Raw genomic sequence first — 22932 nt, forward strand, 5'->3', positions numbered from 1 at the left:
AAATGAATGAATGGTTCATTTATGGTTTCTGACACAGTCACTTTTAACTACCTATGACAAAATGTCTCTCAAACCAATATATAATATATATATATATATATATATTGGTTTGAGAGATGGTTGAGATGGTTCTACACCTTCATTTGAGTCCAGCTGTGTTTGATTATACTGATTGGACATGATTAGGAAATCCACACACCTGTCTATATAAGACCTTAGAGCTCACAGTGCATGTCAGAGCAAATGAGAATCATGAGGTCAAAGGAACTGCCTGAAGAGCTCAGAGACAGAATTGTGGCAAGGCACAGATCTGGCCATGGTTACAAAAAAATGTCTGCTGCACTTAAGGTTCCTAAGAGCACAGTGGCCTCCATAATCCTTAAATGGAAGATGTTTGGGACAACCAGAACACTTCCTCGAGCTGGCCGCCTGGCCAAACTGAGCTATCGGGGGAGAAGAGCCTTGGTGAGAGAGGTAAAGAAGAACCCAAAGATCACTGTGGCTGAGCTCCAGAGATGCAGTCGGGAGATGGGAGAAAGTTGTAGAAAGTCAACCATCACTGCAGCCCTCCACCAGTCGGGGCTTTATGGCAGAGTGGCCCGACGGAAGCCTCTCCTCAGTGCAAGACACATGAAAGCCCTCATGGTGTTTGCTAAAAAAACACCTGAAGGACTCCAAGATGTTGAGAAATAAGATTCTCTGGTCTGATGAGACCAAGATAGAACTTTTTGCCCTTAATTCTAAGCGGTATGTGTGGAGAAAACCAGGCACTGCTCATCACCTGTCCAATACAGTCCCAACAGTGAAGCATGGTGGTGGCAGCATCATGCTGTGGGGGTGTTTTTCAGCTGAAGGGACAGGGCGACTGGATGCAATCGAGGGAAAGATGAATGCGGCCAAGTACAGGGATATCCTGAACGAAAACCTTCTCCAGAGTGCTCAGGACCTCAGACTGGGCCAAAGGTTTACCTTCCAACAAGACAATGACCCTAAGCACACAGCTAAAATAACGAAGGAGTGGCTTCACAACAACTCCATGACTGTTCTTGAATGGCCCAGCCAGAGCCCTGACTTAAATCCAATTGAGCATCTCTGGAGAGAACTAAAAATGGCTGTCCACCAACGTTTACCATCCAACCTGACAGAAATGGAGAGGATCTGCAAGGAGGAATGGCAGAGGATCCCCAAATCCAGGTTTGAAAAACTTGTTGCATCTTTCCCAAAAAGACTCATGGCTGTATTAGATCAAAAGGGTGCTTCTACTAAATACTGAGCAAAGGGTCTGAATACTTAAAGGTGCCCTAAAACTTTTTTTTAAAGATGTAATATAAGTCTAAGATGTCCTCTGAATGTGTCTGTGAAGTTTCAGCTCAAAATACCCCATAGATTTTTTTTTTATTAATTTTTTTAACTGCCTATTTTGGGGCATAATTAGAAATGAGCCGATTCAGGGTGTATGGCCCTTTAAATCTGGTGCTCCACGCCCCAAGAGTTTGCGCTTGCCTTAAACAACATTAAAAAAGTTCAAACAACTAATATAACCCTCAAAATGGATCTTTACAAAGTGCTCATCATGCAGCATGTCTAATCACGTAAGTACAGTTTTTATTTTGATGTTTACATTTGATTCTGAATGAGTTTGAGGCTGTGCTCCATGGCTAACGGCTAATGATACACTGTTGGAGAGATTTATAAAGAATGAAGTTGTGTTTATGAATTATACAGATTGCAAGTGTTTAAAAATGAAAATGGCGACTACTCTCATCTACGTGAATACAAGAAATGATGGTAACTTTAACCACATTTAACAGTACATTAGCAACATGCTAACAAGACATTTTACAAATATCACTAAAAATATCATGTTATCATGAATCATGTCAGTAATTATTGCTCCATCTGCCATTTTTTGCTATTGTCCTTGTTTGCTTACTTAGTCTGATGATTCAGCTCTGCACAGATCCAGACGTTCTGCCCTTGTCTAATGCCTTTCATAATGTTGGGGACATGGGCTGGCATATGCAAATATTGGGGGCGTACACCCTGGCTGTTACATAACAGTCAGTGTTATGTTGAGATTCGCCTGTTTTTTGGAGGTCTTTTAAACAAATGAGATTTATATAAGAAGGAGGAAACAATGGAGTTTGAGACTCAGTGTATGTCATTTCCATGTACTGAACTCTTGTTATTTAAATATGCCGAGGTAAATTCAATTTTTGAATCTAGGGCACCTTTAAGACCATGTGATATTTCAGTTTTTCTATTTTAATAAATCTGCAAAAATGTCAACAATTCTTTGTCTTTGCTGTGTGTACATTAATGAGGAAAAAAATGAACTTAAATGATTTTAGCAAATGGCTGCAATATAAGAAAGAGTGAAAAATTTAAGGGGGTCTGAATACTTTCCGTACCCACTGTATGTATATATATATATATATATATATATATATATATATATATATATATATATATATATGTATATATATATATATATATAACAACCTAGCAGTGTACAGGCAAACATTTTGCAAACATTATTTCATGTTATGGCTTAAATATTTATGAATTATTTCTGTAGGCAACACTGATAAGCAGTAACATGCTGATACCTGACCATGTTATTGCTACATAACTTACAGACCTTCACACTAGTTGGAGGAACTGAGGCCTACCAGTAAGTGAAGAGGGACTGTGTCTACTTCAATGGCTCTGAAGCTTGTTAGTGTCAGATAAACGGGATGCCAGGGGAGCAGAAAGAGAGACGCACACAGAGAATCTCCATTTCAAATCTCTCTGCCCACTAGCTCTCCCCTCTCTTCTCCCCTGCCATAAATGCCAGCTGCCCCCTGCTGTAAGCAATGGTGTTTATCTATACAAAACTCACTACAGTCATTAACTAGAACTATGGCATTATAAACCCAATCGCACACTGGAGGACCAGATCTCCCATCCCAAGCGCTAAATTAGATGGCCTTCACAGCTGGGACAATTATTGCGTAATCCCTCTTTTTATGCTAATAAGCAGCGCAACCCCCTGTGTGTCTTTCCATCCGCTGCTTGACCCATCCAAAGAGAGATTAGTCTAAACGAGAGGGACACATAGTAGGGAGGCCCCACAGAGCTCAAAGTACAAAAAAAAAAAGAAAGAAAAAAGAAAATACTCTAAAATCATCCAAACCACCTTCATCTTTTATTCTAGCATCTTATAAGAGGCATAAAAAGAGTTCTAGAACTTTAATAAAGCAAACTGCACATCTCAAGCTCCACTGGACTGATGCTGACTATTTTCTGCCTGTCTCTCTCTCTCAACAGTGAGACAGCTCTACCCTACAGCACTAACCTAGAAATCCCCAGCCAGCCAATCACAATCAAGCATGGACTGACTATAGCTCCAATCGAATCCTGTAACACTGATGCTTCTTAAATGAACCAAATGTTCTTTTACTCCTTCATTTCATGTATCTTTTTCTATCTCTTCTCATATGACCTTCTGTTCTGAATGTAGATACATTATTATCTTTATAATGTTTTTACATTTCTTATCATGATTTCTTATCATCATTATTTCTGGCTTATGATAACTAAATTTCGCTCATGACAATGAAATTCATATTTAAAAACACGCTTGATCATTTCACATACCTGTAAGGATGCTGTACTGTAGCAGGTGACCGGCAGAGGGCAGCAGGTGCCGCGGAACAAACAGAAGCTGTTATTTTAACCCTCACTAGAGAGTGCTAATGTACCGCGGAAACGACACCAGTGGCAAATATCAACGTACACCACACATCAGACTCGGTAATGAGACCAGACATCAGCAAGTAAATATACTGAGGCCATCAGGCATGCCTTACCGTGAGATGAATGGATTCTCTTCTCCTTATCAACTGAGGCCAAAGGGCAGGACAACTCTTATGCCTCTTTGCCATTGATCTACAGATGCTCCAGAATGCACCGGATTATCTGAATTTCCTTATCTGGGTCAAATATCACAAGAAGGAATCCTCAAAACCTGCTTGAGGAACTGTGCCACAGTGTGAGCATTCAAAAAAAATGGCCTGTCAAGAGAAAAGTTGCAAATACTGAAACTCTCAAGAAACAATCAAAGGTTTTTTTTTTTAAGTTATCAATACAAAATAGATATGCAAATAAAAATATGATTACTAAAATAAACAATAATACAAATTAATAAGAAGATAAACATAAATCTCAATTTAACCTCCAGTGATGTCCTGGCTATGCATGCTGTGCAGGAGAATCTTACAATTTTCTTTAGTTAATGTAGGATAGTACTACTTTTTCTATTAAATCACAACATACTGTCTTCTGTATGAATATGAAGACTGAGATTTGACAATTGAAATCTGACAACTCATTTTATAACTTTAAATATAGGCCTATTTATTGATCTTTATTAACCTAAACTGGTTAAATTAGTATAGAGCACTGCAGGTTCAATGGACAATGAGAATTATTATTATTATATTGTTTAATTTTTTATTATTATGAATAATAATTCAATTAAAGGTGCTACAGAGGATGTTTTGTTTTATACATTTTTGCAATATTGCTTGAAACTGTCTTTACTAACTGATAAAAGACTATTTATTAGGTGCACTGAAAGGAATAATATTAATATACATCATCTGTGCACGAGGTAGGGCCTTAAAAACATCAGCCAATTGGCCCTCTGGCTTTTCAATCACTGCCATGACGTTCCTTGTGAGAGACGTGCCCGGCTGCACGCTCCAGTAACTTTCCACACTCCACAGGCGCCGCATGCAATGTTTTTGTCCAGAGACAGGAATAACAGCTACAGATTATGAGTTACCTGCGGTGAGTCCGACATAATGAATCCACTAACACGACACAGCGAATGCCGGTGGTAAACACTCGTGTTCCAATACTTGTGCATGAGTTTTGGGAGGCGTTCCCTCGAAATGAGCTGTGAAGGAGGGGGGTTGTTCTTACGCATGCACTCATTTCAAAAACTCACTAACAGGCTTTGGTTTCTCAGTCAACGAAAATATCCTCTGTAGCACCTTTAATGAATAGATAGACATGGCAGGATCAATAAGTAATTATTATTATTATTATTACTATTATTATGCACTTTCATTGTTCATAATCAATGTACAGTTGTAATTTGAGGAAAGTTATACTTTGCAAATCGAGCACTATTTGCTCACCAGACAATCAGTGTAATATGTATTAAGAACTTTAAGAAGTTTAAAGAAATTGGCCTCACACTTTATATAATCTACAGATTAGTGGGTTTTTAAGTTCTTAAAGGGTTAGTTCACTCAAAAATGAAATTTCTGTCATTAATTACTCGCCCTCACGTTGTTCCAAACCCGTAAGACTTTTGTTCATCTTCAGAACACAAATGAAGATCTTTTTGATGAAATCTCAGAGCTTTCTGTCCCTCCATAGACAGCTACGTGACTGACACTTTGACACTTCAAAAAGTTCATAAAGAGATTGAAAAACTAATCCATGTGAATTGCTTATTTATTCATTTATATGATGAACAATTTGAATTTAGGCTTTTATTCACATATAAACAATCATCAACTCACATAGCAGTTGTGGTAAACAGAAGCTCAAGCATGTTTGATTGACGTGTGCAAGAACCAATGAGGTTCATTCTGGTGTGTTACGCAGCACGTTTGAGCTTCAGGAAGAGGTTTGTTCTCAGACGTGAAGCTGATGAATGTTTATATGTGAATAAAAACCTAAGTTAAATCTGTTCATAAAGCGATCATATCTTTTTTTGGACTAAAATTTGGACTAAACCACTCAATTTGTATGGATTAGTTTTATGATCTCTTTATGAACTTTTTGAAGTGTCAAAGTGGTAGTCACGTAGCTGTCTATGGAGGGACAGAAAGCTCTCAGATTTCATCAAAAAGATCTTCATTTGTGTTCTGAAGATGAACGAAAGTCTTACAGGTTTGGAACGACATGAGGGTGAGTAATTAATGACAGAATTTTCATTTATGGGTGAACTAAACCTTTAAACGGTTACATTTGATCCCCCCAAAAGAATCCTTAATATGTATTGCTGTATACTATAAATCCTCAGTAAAAGAGTCAAAAGTGAGATGTTAGAAACTGAATGTATAGGGGCATCACACCTGCCAGCCTCAGTGGTTACAGTGCATTTTGCTGTTCTATGCAAATTCAAGCAGGAAGATTTGTCTTTATACAGAAACAGCAACTTAGGTGTGGTTTTATAAAATTCATTCCTACATGGAAAATATTGTTTCAGAAAGTGTAGGTATTCGATGGAACTGCCCCAGTAGATCAAGGCAGTAGCTATTTTTGTTCTGTGATGTTTATTGCTGTTAACAATCTCCATATATTATATTATTTATTTATAATACAAATTATTTTGTAGAGAAAGTGCAGAAGGTTTGTCTGTTGAACTACACAATCAAACACTTGCAGCTTTATATGATGTTTAAAATGAATGATTTATGAAAAATTAATGTAACATACATGTTACAGAAAGCCAGAAAGTCTTGCTACTTGCACTCTTTTTGAAAAGCGAGTTTTCCATGACCATTCCATTAGGATTTTTAAAAACATTTTGATTCAGAGTGATTAATGAATCATTCAGATTATTGAACTTGACTTCATTGGAAAGAACCAACTCATAAGACTGATTCAGTTTGATTTGTTAAGCAAGTTTTACTCTACATGAGTAATATTTAGGCAAGGATATGTTTTACTGTCTGACATGTATACACAAAATTTCCAGGTTTTCTAAGGCTAAACGAAAGAATATTCATTTTAGAGGGAGTGTACACAAAGGAGCTGTTTACACATAAGGGGACAATGTAATTCTGAAGCCCTTATTATCACTCGGGACTGTGAAAGATGGGCTTCTGAAGGGTTAATAAAGACCACCAAAGCAAACAACTTGATTTATTTCAGAGCCACTTCTATTGAAACCAATAATCTGATCAGTCATTAATGTGATTTTCTTCAATTCACTCTCTCTCTCTCTTTCAGTCTCTCAACGGCTCAGTTTTACAAAATGACTTTTAACATATACTGTTTTAATGTGATTAACACTAAACATCAAAATACAAGTGATTTGATTTCACTTTTGTGGGAACTGAATGTCTCATCAAACTTATCTGACCAGGAGGTTAATGATTGGCCCATTAGATTAACTCACTGAGGCCGATTCCTTTGGCTTGAGTGGTAGTTTTGTTACAGTCAGTCCATTTTCATTAAGAAAAGCAGTAATTAATAAGCATATGGTTGCTTATGGAATATCACGTTTCACATTCATGTGGTTGTGTTGCATAACTCATAAAAATATGATAAACACATAAGTGACAAACTACAAGAGTGATTCAGGTACATTAAATTTAAGTAGGCCTAGTCAATTAATCATCACATTCATCACTCACCCTCCGCATTACATTATAACTTGTCATAGTCCATCAGAGAAAAATGGCTATATAATCTATGAAAACAATAGTTTAAAAAAAGCCTAAAGAACATAATAAATGTATCAAATAACAGTGATGTATCTTTTAGGATATTTTCAAGGTATAAAAGGTAACCTAGAAGACATTGTGCAGGAGTGCACACATGTATACCTTATACTGACAGAAATAAAAGGTGATTTGTTGGTCTTAGCTGGTTTAAGATGGTAGCCTGACGAAGCTGGTGCTCAGCTAGTTAAGCTGATTTAGACCAGCTAGACCAGTATGAAAGTGCTCAAAACCCATTTAAAGCCAGCAAGCTGACTAACTTGACTAGCCAGGGAGAAATGCTAAGACCAGCAAACCAGTTTAGACTGGTACACGCTGTTTTTTTGTTTTTGTTTTGTTTTTATTTATTTTCCCAGGAAAGATAGAGCTAAATTTCGTATTTCCCGAAAGATTGTCAGAAAAGGATGAACTTAACAGTTATTAAAAAAAAAATCGCGTCGCTCAGGTACGATTCTGTTGACCCCCCTCTTCCTCTTCCTCCTCATCATCATTCATCAATATCAACGTCATAAATAATCATGAACATAAATAGCTTGTTTTATTTCAGCTCGTATGTGGCCAAAATGATATGTAGAGGTGCTAATGCGATGTCCACTCTCGTGTTAGCACGTAGAGCCATCTCATGAAAAACTCTCATAAAGAGGGCAACGAGACAGGAAAACGGTGGACCAGTATGTGAGAGAACGAGGCTGTGACACGAATGAACACACGCATGGCTTATCGTCTTTTAACCACAACGAGCTTTCAATAGTCGCATGCAAAGAGTGAATACGGGGCAAAAACATCAATGTTGTTCACTAATGTGTGTTTGCACTCGGGGACTGTTTAGTGTGTGTTGGGATTGCTCTGAAGCGTATGTCACTCGCTCTCTTTTCTCGATGGCGTCTCTATATCGATAAATTCACACCTCCTGTTGATCTAATGAATGATAGTGCACACTTCTTCTGTAACTGTTGTGTGTTTTGTGGGTTATGTGAATGTCTAGGACATTATGAAGATGTGGTTTTAATCTCTCTATCTCGCAACCGTGCCGAAATGTTTCGCGCACTCTGAGTGGCTGTCTCTGGCTGTCACTCAAGCGTGCGGCCAATCATAACTGTCCTTACATGAAAACTATATTTTCACTCAGTGCATGTACAGTAGACTGTATGTTGCACAAAAAAAAAGAAAAAGTGAACAGAGAAAGACACCATCGAAGGGGTGCGAGAGGTGGACAACGGAGCTGTTAAGTCACTTTGGTGGCCTGTTGCAGGTAAGTGGCGACGCACAGGCATTATTAGACTTTATTTTGCCAGCGCAACGCCGATCTGACACTAATATACAACATCCAGGAAGCTCTAGAGATAGTGGATCTGAATCAGAAAAGCATTCCCAGTATGGTCGTGTCATCCTCTAGAAGTAGGTGCAGTGAGTCAACTTAAATGCAGCACGGAAGTTTAGGCAGAATGGTTTGACTCTAAAACCTGTTGGGAAATCCAGTTTAAAATGATAAGTGTGTTTTGTAACAAGCTGATCTAAAATGGTCCACCAGCAACAAACCAGCTATCATAACAGTCATACCAGCTTAAGGTGGTCAAGCATGTTTTTGAAACATTCTAGCTGGTCTAAGAGGGTCATTAAACTGGTGGACCATCTTAGACCAGCAACAAACCAGTGATTAGTTGGTCATGCCAGCTTATGGTTTTTCAAGTAGGTTTTTGCAACATTATAGCTGGTCTAAGATTGTCATTAAGTGCTTGAATCAGCAAAATTAAATAAACAAATAAACAGCTACCTGCTGCTGGTCAAGCTGGTTTTTGGAGCACAGTGACTGGTCAAAGCTTATTGGCCAAAACATATTATATATATATATATATATATATATATATATATATATATATATATATATATATATATATATATAATGATATGGGTAGTCAAGTGCACAAATGAACTAGAATGTGTTTGAAGATTGTTATTAAGCGCCTGAACCAGCAAAAATAAATAAATAAACTGCTACCTGCTGGTCAAGCTGGTTTTTGGAGCACAGTGACATGTCAACCATTGCTGGCCAAAAAATATATGATATAGGTAGTAAAGTGCACAAATTAACTAGAATGTGTTTGAAGCATGGTAGTACTGGTTTCTAGATGGTGGTCCATCTTAGACCATCAACAAACAAGTTATAAGTCATTAATACCAGCTTAAGCTGGTCAGCCATGTTTTTGCAACATAGTTGCTCATTTCTAGCTGATCTAAGATGGTCATTAAGCTAGCAGACCAGCAACAAACCAGCTACGAGCTGGTCATATGAGGTGGTGAAGCTAGTTTTCAGAACATGGTGACTGGTCAACCAGCTAATTATTATAATGATGATTTATTCAAGTCAGTCCAAAACAGCCACAAACTAACTAGATGTGTTTGGAGCGTGGTAGCTGGTTAGTAGCTGTTCTAAAATATTAAATAAGCTGGTAGACCAGCAACAAACCAGCTACCGGCTAGTCATGTGAGTTGGTCAAGCTGCTTTATGGAACCTTGTGACTGGTCAACCATCTAATTATGATGATGATATAGTCCAGCTAGAAACAGCTACTCACTGTTCACAAACTAACTAGATGTGTTTTGGTGTGGTAGCTGTTTTTTGGCTTGTCAAGATAGTTTGTACGCTTTGACCAGCTGGTTAAAGCTTGCAAACTACCTTGGACCAGCAGCAAACCACCTACCAGCTCGCTATAAGGCGGTAAAGCTGATTTTTGGTCAACCAGCCAGAACCCAGATATAAAACAGGTATCAAATTAGACTGTATTTTCTAACAGGACACCGACTGAATGATGATGATGATGATGATGATGATGTGACACGGTAGGCCAGTGAGTCCAGCGCTGTGAACATCCACACACTGTGCACACGGGCTTCATAACAGAGCAGTCAGTGGGAACACTTGAACGCACGGAGGGGGAGGAGGGCTGCGAGAGAAAACAAACTGAGAAAATTGTTCGCCTGAAACGAAAGTACCACCAATAGCAAGTGGCATTCGGTCCCCACCGTTATTCGTTTTCGGAGTGATCGGCGCGATCGTGATGTAGTTTTGTCGACTTCACGCTGAGGTGTCGCTCCATTCCAAGCATCCGGTAAAAATAATATAAGTGTCTGTGGGGCTACTGTACGGGCGGCCAGTGCAGAACTGTTCTGATGTGTCAATAAGTTTGAGGCTGGAATGAGAAGGCCCTGGCGTTTCGACTGGATTTCAGGGGTAAGTTTGCCTTCACATATGCCGCGATGACTGAAAACTTGGACATATTTTGTTTGCGAAAAGCCCCGAGTTCCGATTGATCGGGAGCTCTCGCTTAGACAGTGCGAAATACGTGCCAGTTTGTTGTGCTTCGGCATAAACAACTTTGGTGATAGGCGTGTTTGACACCTGCTCTCACCGAACATCAGGGTTTCTGTGAAATTCACGACGATTTTAACATGTACCACCGACCGTGCGATTATTGCATATGGGTCTGCTAATGACACGTTCAGGCGAGCTAGAGCAATCTCGCATCACAGGGGCTAGCAGGCTAGCCAGCTACTTTTATTCTATCTGACTGAACGGAGCGAGAAACCCGAGCATAAAACCGTCTCATCTGAAAAGTCTGCCCTGAAAACCCCTAGTTTAAGTAATGAAAGCTTGTGGAGGGGTATCTCTCTCTGAAAATGCCCTGGCGGAGTTTGACAGGAGTGAGATTTATACTTCATCTTCCCCAAAGCAAGATGGACTCTCGGCTGTCTGTCTTGTCAGAGCCCAGATCGACATTTTGCACCGAGATGCAAACCGAGCACAGTTCAAATAAGGGGTCAAATGAGTTATGAAATGAGCACGATGGCTTAAATAATCAGAGGATATCGTCGACATGGTGCTTTGTGGAGTTCTTGATTCGGTGTTCGATAGTTGTGCAGGGAGACACACACACAGAGAGCACCGCGCTCCGGCTGTACCTGAAAACGAAACGCTGCAATACTCTATATATCGTCCATCCACTCGACAAAACTGTGTCGGATTTGCTTTAATAAGACCTACGTGAACAAGCCGAAGTATGGCAAGCCTTGTAAACATTGGTTTATTAAAACTTGTATCTTTTGAAACGTTACTGGGTCTTATTGGGGCTTTTCACAATTGAAATAGTTAACCCTGGGTCAGTCTAAATGACATCCTGGGTTATCTTAATTCATGTTTCATATTGCTCATAATTTACCCCGGGGTTCCACGCTGTACATTCTTAAACCTTTAGCTTAACAGGTTAACATCCGTAATTCCACATTTTTTGTGTCACTGTCACTCATTGGAGGAATGCTGCATGCAAAATGTTTACATAAATGCTCTAGCATTCTGCAACCTCATATTGTATATTGCCCTGTATTATCAAAGTTATCCTGAATGGACTTTTTGGACTGTAAAGGTAAGAAGGAAGTGTCCTATTCTTCACTCCAATTGTCGCATTTTCTGTCACCATTTGACGTTTTTCCCCCCAAACGCTATACTGTATATACAACACACAGTGTTTTCATGACTTTCCAAAGCATGCGAATATGAGGCACGCATTTGGTTGTCTTATGCTAAGCATCTAGCCGTAACATTCTAACAGTGCATTGTTTCACACTGAGCAAGTTTGGGGTTAACACTGCAAAAGCCATGCTAACCCTGCTCAAAGCAGAGTTCATAACCCTGTCCCCGGGTAAAAAGCGGTGCCAGTCCCGCTTCTAAATTACAAGTGTGAAACCTACCTGTACTCCGGGTTAAAAGCAAGGTTCAGAATGATAAAAACCCAGGGTTAAGCACATTGTGAAAAGCCCTATTGTTTACATTCACTAGTAACTATTCATTAGATGTAAATGCATATGGCGATAAAGGTGTTCACACTGACAGTGATATGCAGTGGAAATGCAGCAGGAAGTTGTTCATTCGACATGAGTGATTATGACTGTTGGCGATGCAAAAAGTTGAAAAGCAAACGTGCAGCGACGCGACATCAGTAGGAGTATGAGTAGGAATGCAGACTGGAATAGGCTACAGCAACTCAGTAATGTCCAGCAATTTAATCGCTCTAAGTATGAACGACCAATCACAACTATTTGTGAGGTTGCTTAGCAATGATGGACATCCCATTATGGACATCCAAGTGTAACAAATCATCAAAAAATATCAAATGTTAGGAGGGAACTTGGTTCAATCCATCAGTTGTTGATTGAGATGTGGGTGTTGCACTCAAAAGTGGAGGCAGATAAGTGGGATCTTGCAAGAGTTTAAGCGGGCTAAATGATTGGAGAAGTCTGGCATATGTCACCAGAGAGAAGTCTGTCATTTTCACCAGAAAATCCAGTGTTTTGATTAAACATTACGAGGTCAAACCTTTTTCAAAAATGAAACGTATACATCCAATAAATTGTTCACTATAAGATCAGTGACATGCATTTAAAAAATAGGATGAATTCATTTCATGCCGACTTTAACTTAATGTAAATGTAATTTGACTTCATGCAGTGACTTTATATATAAAATGTAATGTAAACAATGCATGACAAGTAATTGTGCATGGGCCCAAATAGCCTTGTGTTTGTGTTCTTGGCACAGATAGATAGCTGCACTTGCACATGTTAATGCACAAAATGACATTGAACAACATTTTAGCAGTAGTGACTTTTAGTATCTTGTTAGGTCAACCTTAGTCTCAGCCTCAGACGTCCCACCCACAGACCTTTGGCTGAACGTCTGAAACACTTCAGTATTTTCAAAGTCGTCATCTGGTTGGTTGAGTTATACAGGATGTCCAGGAGACGTGTGTGTTGCGTTCTTTAATGGTCCGCCTGGAAACAAATGCCGTGACGCCAAACCCCCTTGTAGAAGAAGAACGCTGTCGTGTTTACAACTGTGACAATTAGTGATTACCAGGATCAACTAAATGCTGGATTTTCAAACGTTCGTGAAGTTCACGGCTCCATTGTTGCAGTAAACTTACACAACGTTTTTGAATGAATAATTTATTAGATGTACGCCGGTTTGTTATTATAAGAACATCGACTTTAAACATGATTCGTAACAAAACAAACTGTGATTGGTTGCATTACATGTCAGTCAAACGTCCTCTTTTGCGGTCCTTGGCCAATGAAAGCTGCGATAGAGTCCAGACCTTCTGCCGTCAGTCTGAAGGTCTGGCTACGCGAGACTAGGTCAACCTGTAAGTATGGCTACTAGCAACCAACAAGTGCAGCGACTAAAGAAATGCAACAACAAAGTTGCTAGTATGAACGTGGCTTTATTCATTAGATACTAATACTTATTCCAATTAGAGATGCACCAATAGTAAATTTCTCCACCAATACTGATAACCGATTTTTCAGAATGATATCTACCAATACAGATATTTTGATTTTCTTAAGAAAAAAAATGTTAGTTTTCACAAACTGTCTTCATGACAAATTTATTCAAGCATACATGTATAATTAACAGTAAAAAAGCTCCTCTCTCTAGTGTTTTTATAGCAAACAAACAAACTGTGAATATTGGAGAACATTCCTGAGGTAAATGCAACGTTAAGTAACATATTGTTCACAAGCTGTTTTATTGATGTAATTCCGCAGTTGAAACACTCATTGAGCAATTACATGAGACCATGATACATTTAAAGGCATAGTTCACCCAAAAATGAAAATTTGATGTTTATCTGCTTACCCCCAGCGCATCCAAGATGTAGGTGACTTTGTTTCTTCAGTAGAACACAAATTATGATTTTTAACTCCAACCGTTGCCGTCTGTCAGCCGTATAATGGGTGTCAATGGGAACTCTTATCAATAAGAGTCCAAAAAACTTGTTTAGACAAATCCAAATTAAACCCTGTGGCTCGTGACGACACATTGATGTCCTAAGACACGAAACGATCGGTTTATGCGAGAAACCGAACAGTATTTATATCATTTTTTACCTCTAATACAACACTATGTCCAACTGCGTTCAGCACTCACTTAGTGAGGTGTGATCGCACTCTGACAACGGCAGTGATGTCTAGCACTCATTGAAGTATACGCGCAAGACATCACTGCCGTTGTCAGAGCGCGATCAGACCTCCCTAAGCGAATGCTGAACGCAGTTGGACACAGTGGTGTAATAGAGGTAAAAAATTATATAAATACTGTTCGGTTTCTCGCATAAACCGATCGTTTTGTGTCTTAGGACATTAATGTTTTGTCACGAGCCGCAGGGTTTAATTTGGATTTGTCTAAGCAAGTTTTTTTAATCTTATTGATAGAGTTCCCATTCACATGCATTATTCGGCTGACAGACGGCAACGGTTGGAGTTAGAAAATTCATCATTTGTGTTCTACTGAAGAAACAAAGTCACCTACATCTTTGATGCCACAACGATCACTCTTCACACACAATATAAGTTGAAGTCTGACACGTTTTTCCGCCCCCTTTTGATTGACAGGATATAATCAGCCCTGATCATCTGCTGTTTTTAAACAATAAACCAATGGCCGATAGTGATAATAATTGCTTTTATTGGCTGATACCGATTATTGGCCGATACATTGCTGCATCCCTAATTCCAATAAGTAGCATCTAGTGTCTATTCAGTTGCAATTGAATAGAATTTTATGGGAATCTGTGGTTCAGAAATCAGTTATTCATTTCTGACTATTTTTCAATAGTTGTACTTATTCGAGTTTGAATTCAAGTCATTATGTTGTTTGTTACTACATTTGCTTGTCACTGCTAGATAATACTAGCATCTATTGAATAAGTACAGGTGACTAAATTATAGTCCACTGTTGGAATAAGAACAAATGTCTAATGAATGAGTACTAATATCAGATTAATAAATTATAAATGGTTAAATTGAAAGAGATACTAGTCACCATTGGACTATTTAGTGGTAATCCGAAAATCAATGTCTGTTCACTTGTTTGCTGCAAATCACTGTCATTGTGAATGACACTTTTGTATTAGTAACATAAAAAAAATAAGTATTAGTAAATATATACTAGTTAGGGAGTAAATGTTACTGTAGCTTGCCATAATAAAAGTGGATTTAATGAATTCAGTGTATATTGTGTCATAACTTTATGCTTCCATCAATAACACCAAAGATGCCACCGTAGTTTGAAGCTGAAGCGGTGCACGCATGCCTCTAACTATTCAAATCCACAACACAGTTAAAATGTCGCTGACCAACGAGGTCGGACTCGGGACAGCGTTATTTGGTGCATTTGGCTTTGCTTTCAACGTTTTATTCCTGTACTGAGGGCACAGTGTGTTTTTTTTTTTTGTTTTACTTTGTAGGTCATCTTCATCGCATGATACAGCCTGACTGACAGATCCATCCTCATCTTTCAAATACCGTATTTCCATATTCTGTGGCTCTGTAAGTACGCCTTCACTTCATGCCATGTGTTTTTCCCTTTCATCAGTTGTTATATCTCTTAAATTCACAGTCTAATTGGGATCTGATGCCTTAACATCACGGATCAAACACTCATTACATCACAGATTTTAAGCTTGTGTCTGTACATAATCACCTGCTTATTGGGTTGTGCTCAATCCGAGATAAAACACATATTCATTCTTCAACCTTTTATCATGCAAAGAGCCAGTCTGTTCAAACATGGTCTACTTTCCTGATTGACTGCATCAATAACAAATTGTACTTTTGATAATCATATGACAGCATATTATAAAATCCATAGCATGTCATTCATTTTCTATTATCAATGGTAATATAGAAATTTCAAATGTGAGATAGTATGAAATGCCAAAAGTGAATGAATTTAAGGAAAAGTTCATAATCAAATTGTTATACTCCATCAATTTTCTCAAATTTAACAAGTATATAACGATTTTCATCATCATGTACTTTAAGACCAGCAAAAGTGATTTTCTTTAATTAGTTTCTTCAGATCCGTTGAACCCTAATTAAGAATTCATGAATTTTTAATGGTTTTCGATGTTGGTCAAATTTAACCTAAGGATAACAGGTGAACGCAGTTTCTTAGGACACGGCGCAAGGAGGTTTAAAGAGCAATTAATGTTTGTATGATTGTGCTATTCAAGGTTTTGTTTTTTGTTTTGTTTTTTCTAGCTAATAGTTTGATAATGCAAACCCAAGTTCACTGTTGATATTTACATATGAATACCAAAACTGTTGTTTTTTAACCTTTCCACTTACACAGTATCATCAAACTGTAGCTTTGCATTCCATTCATCAAAAGTGCATCATTAAAGTTTGATTTCATTATTTCTGCTGGTAAGTAGCATGATCAATTTTAATAATAATTTTGTACGATTTAGATATTATTTATGTAATAATATTATTCCCTTAATCCATTACACACAATTTTAGTTGGTGAATTATTAAGCACTTAGTTTAAATGAATATATATATATATATATAATGTAAAGATTGTATGTAATATAAATGAGCTTTAGAATCAATAATTTTAAAATTGACTACATGTGAATATAATATCAAAGTATATTTGTCAACCTGGACTAATCCTTAAACCCTGAGTTTGTTTAAAAGGATAATTCACCCAAAAATGAAAATTTGATGTTTATCTGCTTATCCCCAGGGCATCCAAGATGTAGGTGACTTTGTTTCTTCAGTAGAACACAAATGATGATTTTTAACTACAACCGTTGCCATCTGTCAGCCGTATAATGGGTGTCAATGGGAACTCCATCTATAAGAGTCAAAAAAACATGCACAGACAAATCCAAATTAAACCCTGCGGCTCATGACGGCACATTGATGTCCTAAGACATGAAACAATTGGTTTGTGCGAGAAACCGGACAGTATTTATATAATTTTTTATCTCTAATACAACACTATGTCCAACTGCGTTCAGCACTCGATTAGTGAGGTCTGATCGCGCTCTGACAATGGCAGTGATGTCTCGCGCTTATACTTCAATGAGTGCTAGACATCACTGCTGTTGTCAGAGCGCGATCAGACCTCACTAAGTGAATGCTGAACACAGTTGGACATAGTGGTGTATTAGAGGTAAAAAATGATATAAATACTGTTCAGTTTCTCGCACAAACCAATTGTTTTATGTATTAGGACATCAATGTGCCGTCATGAGCCGCAGGGTTTAATTTGGATTTGTCTATGCATTGACACCCATTATACGGCTGACAGATGGCAACGGTTGTAGTTAAAAATCATCATTTGTGATCTACTGAAGAAACAAAGTCACCTACATCTTGGATGCCCTGGGGGTAAGCAGATAAACATCAACATTTTCATTTTTGGGTGAACTATCCCTTTAACTACCATTACTGTACGGGCCCCAGAATATTGTTTTATGTAAAGCAGCCTAGATTATACCTGAGACCTTAAACCCACATTTTTGGTCTGTATTATTGCATTTTGACAAATCAGATGAGGAACTTTGCCAACACCTCTTCCCATCCTGTCTGAAAATCTTTTAATTGATTATCAAGGTATATCTTTATAAGTTAAAATTGTTTTACATTACAGTCTTTTCGACAATATTAAGGTATCAAGGTGCCACAACTTTAAGGTATTAAAGGATTAGTTCACTTCACTTTCACTTTCCTGATAATTTACTCACCCCCATGTCATCCAAGATGTTCATGTCTTTCTTGCTTCATTTTTGAGGAAAACATTCCAGGATTTTTCTCCATATAGTGGACTTCACTGGGGTTCACTGGGTTGAAGGTCCAAATTGCAGTTTCAGTGCAGTTTCAAAGGGCTCTACATGTTCACAGGTGTGGAATATGGGTCTTGTCTAGTGAAACAATCGTTCATTTTCTAAAAAAATTAAAATGTATATACTTTTAAACCACAAATGCTCATCTTGCACTGCTCTGTGATATGCTACGCATGATGTAATCGCGTTCAAAAGGTCACACAATGACGTAGGCAGAAGTACTGTGGTAGGGCGAAAAACATTTCTCATATTCTCTTCCGACTTCAAAATCGTCCGACATTGTTGTTTTACCTTTTTTTTTATAAAGGCTGTTTGGCTTAGTCTTTGCACTTTCGCTTTGTAGACACTGGATCTGTACTTTCACCTATGTCGCATGACCTTTCTAAAGTGATATTGTCATGCATGGTGGATTGCAGAGCAGTGCAAGATGAGCATTTGTAGTTAAAAAGTATATACATTTTTTAAAAAACATTTAGAAAATGACCAATCGTTTTGCAAGATAAGACTCTTACTGCTCGCCTGGGATCATGTAGAGCCCTTTGAAGCTGCACTGAAACTTCAATTTAAACCTTCCACCCAGTGAACCCCACTGAAGTCCACTATATGGAGAAAAATCCTGGAATGTTTTCCTCAAAAACCTTAATTTTTTTTTGACCCAAGAAATAAAGACATGAACATCTTGGATGACATGGGGGTGAGTAAATTATCAGGAAATTTTAATTCAGAAGTGAACTAATCCTTTAAGGTATCAAGGTGCCACAACACATACCTGTTTGTCAGTATCTGCATTATGTTTGCTGTTCAAATAGAGCAGTTTAGACTACATTCATATTAAAGTTATGATTAATGAAGAATAACTTTTTTAACTGCAAACCTGTATCCCTGTCTTGTTTCAGTGAGGGTTCAAACTGAATCGAACTCTTGTTTCATTCAAATTTGGGAAATTTAGATAAAATTTGTTTTTGAAAGTAGTCCTTGCATGGCAAGTACATGAGAGTACATAAGACAGGAATGTCAGAGAATCCATGCAAACGTAAAACACATGTAGGAAGTAGGGCTGCACGATATTGGAAAAAAGTGCATTGCGATATTTTGTTTTTCTGCTATATGAAAAAAATTTGCCAGATAAAATGAATGGCTCTATTTAAAATTAATCGTTCTAGGATGATTGGGGTGATTTTGTAGGTGAGTGAGTATGCATAGAACATAATGAACAAATTACAAGCATAGATAAATATCATAAAAAGATACACATGAAATAAATAGTGCTTTATATTTTTCAGGTAAGTCTAACGGTATTCAGGTACTGAAATTGAATATAAAATAACACTGCATAATCTCACTGTATAAATTAAATTTTTTTAAACATGATTTTTCTCTTGTGTTTTGTTTGATTAACATTAACGACACAGAAAGCAGCCCGGCGCGGATCTAAAATACTGTTACACATCTGGTTTTCTTTCTCAATTGTTTCGTTCACCTAATCCATAATCAATTGTATTTACGAGGATAGTTGATCTTTTACATGCATTTTCACAGTTTTTTGCATGTATGTGTCCTTTCAGGCACAAATAGATGCAGAAGAGAACTGCAATCTGCGTTCACGTGCAGAATTAAGTTCTCTTTCGTGTCTTTGTGCGCTCAAATGGTTTAGAATCTCTTAAATGTTTAAACTGACAGGACCTAAAACATGTTCAGATGATAAACTTTCATTGAATGATGGTTAAACTTTGAAATTAATCACGTGAACCGTGGTGTCTGGTCCGTATGGATTAATAATCCTTATACTATACATCGCACATCCTGCAATGTGACTATCGCGGATAAACACATCGCGATTTCAATGCTAAAACACTATATCATGCAGCCCTAACAGGAAGGGTAAAAACTTATATTGTAATGTCTCTTTCAAGATTTCCAATTTTATTTCATCATGTTGCCTGAACTGTAAACAAAGCATTCACTTTTCACTCGGATTTCTTTTGACAGTAATGTTATTTATTAGGCAGAAACAAAGTTAACCACAGAATTGGTTTACTCAAACTAAAATCAAATGATACATGATCAAATGTCTACGAGATCTACAAGAGTCTGTATTATTCAAGTCTGATTGTTTAGTCAGTAGATTTATTAAAGGTGCCATTGAATTGAAAATTGAATTTACCTCGGCATAGTTGAATAACAAGAGTTCAGTACCTGTAAATGACATACAGTGAGTCTCAAACTCCAATGCTTCCTCCTTCTTATATAAATCTCATTTGTTTAAAAGACCTCTGAAGAACAGGCAAATCTCAATATAACACCGACTGTTACGTAACAGTCAGGGTGTTCGCCCCCAATATTTGCATATGCCAGCCCATGTTCTAGGCATTACACAAGGGCAGCCAGAATTAACGTCTGGAGTTGCACAGCTGAATCATCAGACTAGGTAAGCAAGCAAGGACAATAGCGAAAAATGGCAGATGGAGCGATAATAACTGACATGATCCATGATAACATTATATTTTTAGTGATATTTGTAAATTGTCTTTCTAAATATTTCGTTAGCATGTTGCTAATGTACTGTTAAAGGTCCCGTTTTTCCTGTTTTTTTGAAGCTTTGATTGTGTTTATAGTGTGCAATATAACATGTGTTCATGTTTCGCGTGTAAAAAAACAGAGTATTTTCCACAGAATTTACTTATCTGTATACCGCTGTTTCCACCGTCATAAAAACGGGCTGATGACTTCCTTGTTCTATGAAGTCCCTCCTTCAGAAATACGTAACGAGTTCTGATTGTGCCAGCGCTTCCTGTGTTGTGATTCGACAGCACCTTGCCCGGAAAGGTCACGCCTCTTACCATAACGTGGAGATGCATGCGCTCAGTGTTATTGTAAACATGTCTTTAATTTTACCCTATCAATTTGAGCCGGAATCAGACCCGGTGATTGGACTGCGGGATGAAAATAACAGCGTTTCGACCACATGGCGACAAACACACTCTACAAACGCAACTCTTGTGTATTCCTGTGGGCGGAGGTTAGTCAAAAAACTGTTTTAGTGACGTCATTAAAGAAGGAAGTAGAGGGATGTAGTCCAAACTGCCCGTTCGATGTAGGCGACTTCTGTTAAATAAAATATCTCGCTTGGCATTGAACTTTGAGCTTTAAAATTTTACAGATTTTATTTATACTCTAACAACAACATTACACATTAACTAAAGTTTGAAACATGGGATCACGAAGAACGGGACCTTTAAATGTGGTTAAAGTTACCATCGTTTCTTACTGTATTCACGGAGAAAAGAGAGCCATCGCTATTTTCATTTTTAAACACTTGCAGTCTGTATAATTCATAAACACAACTTCATTCTTTATAAATCTCTCCAACAGTGTAGCTTTAGCCGTTAGCCACGGAACACCATCAAACTCATTCAGAATCAAATGTAAACATCCAAATAAATACAATACTCACATAATCCGATGTATGCGTGCAGCATGCATGACGAACACTTTGTAAAGATCCATTTTGAGGGTTAAATTAGCTGTGTGAACTTTGTTTATGCAGTGATGGAGTTGAAAGCGTGGAGCGGGGAGCGTGAGCATTTAAAGGGGCCGCAGCATGAATCGGCGCATTTCTAATTATGCCTCAAAATGAATTAGAAAAATCTATGGGGTATTTTGAGCTGCAACTTCACAGACACATTCAGGGGACACCTTGGACTTATATTACATCTTGAAAAAAAAAAAAACGTTCGATGGCACCTTTAATCAAAACACCTTACATTGCTATTGTAAACTTAAATTTTTTTTTTTTAGTATATAAAATGTATATTTAATGTATATTTACATTCTCACGAATCACAGTGTTATCCATATATTTTAGATGATGTTTATCTTTCCCATGTGAATTCTTTTCTTTTTTTTTCAATGTGATTTTTATTCTCTTTTGATAATGTAAGCTCCTGTTATGTCTATTTTATTGCACTTTATCAAGCCGTCACTCAGTAAGAGGGGCTATTGCCACTCAGGCTGAACACCCATTAGTGCATATGGTGACCGGTCATAAAGGGAGAACTGCTGTCCTGGAACTCGATTGGTGGCATTCAAATGGCCGGTGTAAAATTTTTGCCTGATTTATGGAGCTTTACAGTGCTTTGTTTTTCCTTTCAGAAAAGAATCAGCATTCCCATAAATTAAACTTCTGTCATCATTTATTCACCTTCATGTTGTTCCAAACCCGCAAAAGCTTTTCTGTGGACCATAAAAAGAGATGAATGGCATATGAACGACTTGGTACTGTATGCTTTCGTTGTATAGAAAAGTGCAACATGAACAACCTCAAAATGTTTCCTTTTGTGTGCCCACAGGAAAAAATGGATTCCAAATTATGCAAATGATAGTTTTGAAAGCACATGATTCAGTGAACTAGTCATTTACTCTAAATTAGCAAACAATTAAATATGTTAACATTTACAGATTTTTCTGTTTTCTTTCGTTTCATTTCATTTTGCTTTCTACATAACAGATCATTAGATTAATTGCTGTTATTTTGTTCTGGTGACAGTCATAGTTATAGTCATAACAACAAAGTGAGAAATCTGCATAGTTTTGTGAAATATTTTGGTAACTTTTTTTAAAATAAGGTCCAATTAGTTAACATTAGGTAATGCATTAACTAACAATGGCTCAATGAGCAGTACATTTGTTACAGTATTTAATTTTTATAAACATAAGTTAATTCATGTTGA

General features: G+C 37.6%; 1 protein-coding gene across 6 annotated transcripts in view; it reads left to right on the forward strand.

Annotated features, from left to right (window-relative positions):
- The first annotated feature begins 8684 nt into the window (after positions 1 to 8684).
- The window catches only part of LOC137028714 (HMG box transcription factor BBX), a 42260-nt gene continuing 28012 nt past the window's right edge, over positions 8685 to 22932 (forward strand). For 5 of the 6 annotated variants that reach the window (XM_067397859.1, XM_067397861.1, XM_067397862.1 and 2 more), the window contains exons 1-2: positions 10428 to 10743; positions 15812 to 15893. The gene's annotated coding sequence lies outside the window, so the exon portion shown is untranslated. Of the gene's footprint in view, positions 8764 to 10427; positions 10744 to 15811; positions 15894 to 22932 lie in introns of those variants that run through there. The other variant, XM_067397860.1, reaches the window with a different exon arrangement.

Source organism: Chanodichthys erythropterus, chromosome 10 (genome assembly GCF_024489055.1).
Source record: "Chanodichthys erythropterus isolate Z2021 chromosome 10, ASM2448905v1, whole genome shotgun sequence".
In the NCBI taxonomy this organism is placed as follows: Eukaryota; Metazoa; Chordata; class Actinopteri; order Cypriniformes; family Xenocyprididae; genus Chanodichthys; species Chanodichthys erythropterus.